Source organism: Amblyraja radiata, chromosome 1 (assembly GCF_010909765.2).
Source record: "Amblyraja radiata isolate CabotCenter1 chromosome 1, sAmbRad1.1.pri, whole genome shotgun sequence".
Lineage (NCBI taxonomy): Eukaryota > Metazoa > Chordata > Chondrichthyes > Rajiformes > Rajidae > Amblyraja > Amblyraja radiata.
Genome location: NC_045956.1, coordinates 90,190,691 through 90,194,621, shown reverse-complemented (window position 1 = coordinate 90,194,621; position 3,931 = coordinate 90,190,691). Strand labels below are relative to the sequence as shown.

The 3,931-nt window shown below is 44.7% G+C and overlaps 1 protein-coding gene across 1 annotated transcript in view; it reads right to left on the bottom strand.

Annotated features, from left to right (window-relative positions):
- Positions 1 to 3,931, bottom strand: part of zcchc4 (zinc finger CCHC-type containing 4) — a 90,319-nt gene that overhangs the window by 58,950 nt on the left and 27,438 nt on the right. The window lies entirely within an intron of this gene.

The window sequence follows — 3,931 nt, the reverse complement described above, 5'->3', positions numbered from 1 at the left end:
CGCCCAAGATAAGGTGTTCCAAACCAGGACATCTGAGAGTTCCTCATTCTTTAGGGAATGTGTATGTCTCTCTTCCATCATAGATGAGGCTCTCACAGGGGTCTCCTCAGTGTCCTGCAGCTCTGCTCTTGCTCCCCCTCCCTCCAATCGCAACAGGGACAGAGTCCCCCTAGTCCTCATCTTTCACCCCATCAGCCATCACACACAGCACATAATCCTCCTCCATTTTCGCCATCTCCAACGGGAACCCATCACTAGCCACATCTTCCCATCCCCACTTTCCGCAGAGACTGTTTCCTCCGCAACTCTCTGGTTAACTCATCCCTTCCCACCAAAACCACCCCCTCCCCAGGTACGTTCACCTGCAACCACAAGAGATGCAATGCCTGTCCTTATACCTCCTCCCTCAACTCTGACCAAGGACCCAAACAGTCCTTTCAGGTGAGACAGAGGTTCACTTGCACCTCCTCCAACCTCATCTACTGTATCTAGTCCACTGATCCAGGTGTGGACTCCTATATATTGGCGAGACCAAGCGCAGGCTCGGATATCATTTCGTTGAAAACCTCCGCTCGGTCCGCCTTGGCCTACGTGATCTCCGGATGCTAAACACTTTAGCACCCCTCCCATTCATGTACTGAGCTTTCTGTCCTGGGCCTCCTCCACTATCAGAGTGGGGCCCAAAGCAAATTGGAGGAATAGTACGTCATATTTCGCATGGGCAACTTACAAACCAGCAGTGTGAATATTGAGTTCTCTAACTTCGTAACCCTTGTTTCCCCTCTCTCTCTCCACCCCTCCCCCATCCTTGTTCACCAACTAATTTCACTGTCCTGATTAAATGTTACTGATTGTATGTCTCGTTGTAATCATCCCCTCAGCTAACAATGATACATTCTACATTTCCATCCCCTTTGATCTCTCGTTTTCACACCTTACCTTTCCATATTTCTCGTCTCCCTCCTCCCTGAGTCTGATGAAGGGTCTCGACCTGAAATGTCACCCATTCCTTCTCTCCAGAGATGCTGCCTGTCCAGCTGAGTTACCCAGCATTTTGTGTCTATCTTCAATCCTGACCTTGGGTGCTGCCTTGTGGAGTTTACACATTCTTCTTGTGGCTGCATGAATTTCCTCTGGGTGCTCCGGTTTCCTCCAATATCCCAAAGACTTGCAGGTTGTAGGTTAATTGATCTCAGTGAATTGGACCTTGTGTGTATTGAGTGGATGTGAAAGTGGGATGACATAGAATAAGTGTGAACAGGTGATCAATGGTCGGTGTAGACATAGTTGGTCAAAGGACCTATTTCCATGCTATATCTCTAAGCTAAACTTGTCCCTACACCTTCACCTTCAAGAGTCAAGAGTTAAGAGTTAAGAGTGTTTTATTGTCATATGTCCCGATTGGGACAATGAAATTCTTACTTGCTGCAGCACAGCAGAATATGTGAATATGTAAACATAGTACATAATGGGAGAGAGAAAAACCCCCCAATAAATAACAAATATAGTGCAGTAATAATATAGTATTTTGCAGTTCAGAGCTCAGACCTTATTTGTTGTTGTGTTTAATAGCCTGATGGCTGTAGGGAAGAAGCTGTTCCTGAACCTGGACGTTACAGTTTTCAGGCTCCTGTACCTTCTTCCCTATGGAAATGGTGAAATGAGTGTGTGGCCAGGATGGTGTGGGTCTTTGATGATTTTGGATGCCTTTTTGAGGCAGCGACTACGATAGATCCCTTCGACAGTGGGGAGGTCAAAGCCGGTGATGGACTGGGCAGTCGTCACAACTTTTTGTAGCCTCCTCTACATCGGTGAGACCAAACACGGTCCAAGTGAATGTTTTACTGTGCTCTGTCTGCCATAGACATCTGGAGCTCCAAGTTGCAAGCCATTTTAGTTCCCATCCCCAGTCCTACAATGATCTGTCTATTTACGGATCTCCACTGCTGCCAAGGGGAGGTCAAGTACAAACTAGAGGAATAGCACCTCATATTTCTCACAATCATAGAGTTATACAGCGTGGAAACAGCCCCTTAGACCCAACTTGCCCACACCCTCCAACATGCCCCAGCTACACTGGTCCCACCTGCCCACGTTTGGTGCATATCCCTCCAAACCTGTCCTATCGATATACCCATCTAACTGTTTCTTAAATGTTTAGGATAGTCCCAGCCTCAACTATCTCCTCTGGCAGCTTCTTCCATACACCCACCGCCCTTTGTGTGAAAAAGTTACCTCTCAGATTCCTATTAAATCTTTTCCTCCTCACCTTAAACATTTGTCCTTTGGTCCTCAATTCACCTACTCTGGGCAAGAGAGTGCATCTACCTGATCTATTCCTCTCATGATTTTATACACCTCTATAAGATCACTCCTCATCGTCCTGCGCTCCAAGGAATGGAGTCCCAGCCTAATCAACCTCTCCCTATAGTTCAGACCCTCTAGTCCTGGCAACATCCTCGTAAATCTTCTCTGCACTCTTTCCAGCTTGACAACATCTTTCCTATAACATGGTGCACAGAACTGAACATAATACTCTAAATGTAGCCTCACCTATGCCTTATACAACTGCAATATGACCTCCCGACTTCTGTACTCAATACTCTGACTGATGAACACCAACGTGCCAAAAGCCTTTGTGACCAACCTACCACCTGCAACTCCACCTTCATTGCGCCTGCACTCCTAGATCCCTCTGATCTACCACACTCCCCAGAACCCTACATTCACTGTGTAGGTCCTGCCTGTATTAGACTTCCCAAAATCCAACATCTCATGTTTCTCTGTATTAAATTTCATCAACCATTCCTCAGCCCACCTGGCCAATCGATCAAGATCCTGCTGCAATTTTTCACAACCATCTTCACGATCTGCAAATCCACCCACTTTTGTATCATCAGCAAATTTGCTAATCTTGCCGTTTATGTTCTCATCCAAATCATTGCTATAGATGACAAACAGTAACGGGCCCAGCACCTCTGCCTCAACTGTCTATCACCTGATGACATGAACATTGAATTCTCCAATTTCAGATAAACCTCTCAAACCCCAGCTGAATCCATCCACCAATCTACCCCTCCTCACCGTGATCCACCTCTGCATACCAGCTCTTGCCCTCCAGAACCTTACCCCACCCCCTCCCCCACCCCCCATGTGCACATACACGTGCATGCGCACACGCACAAATCTAATGCAGACCTACTACTTGCAATATATCAAAGCAGGTGATTCTTAAAAACATAGGACCGGTAATACATTTTTATAGAGTGGGAAGGGTTTGCAGTGCATTGATGTGATCCTGAAACATTAAACCCTAGATATACAGATATTATTCCAGTAGATCAGTGACCATTCTTAGAGACCAGGGAGTAAAAACAGAATGTCTTCACAATGAAAGACCTGTTAAAGTGGGCACTGTGCAGGAAACCATTACCTGATTTGTGTGTCGTCCCGACCCTCAAAGAGGCACTATCTGTGTCCGCAAGTAAGTGTGCACTTACACAAGACAACAGACATTCAGGCTTAACTATCAGAAAATATATTGAAAAATCTCCTGACTGTGTAAATTCTACACTTCAGTCCAAACTTTAGATGATTAAAATCCCTTCACTGTATTATTGGAGGCATCTCAATGTATCTATCCAAACCTAGCTTTTCAATCTTGTATAAATGTGCAATTATTTGATTTGTTGTACCCAAGTTGCCTGTTAAAACATTTAGCTCTTGAGGCCTTTCTGAAAATGTCCAGTCTTCATCACAGCTGCTTCTCACTAAATAGGAATATGATCATTCCTGTCTATATCATTAACCTAAATAGGAGTCAAGTTAGTTGAATATGGTTTTGTGATGTGTACTTCCAATTTGCCTATTTTAATATTTCCACGTTATTTTGTTTAATTATTAAATTAATTTGCTCTATATAATACTTTCT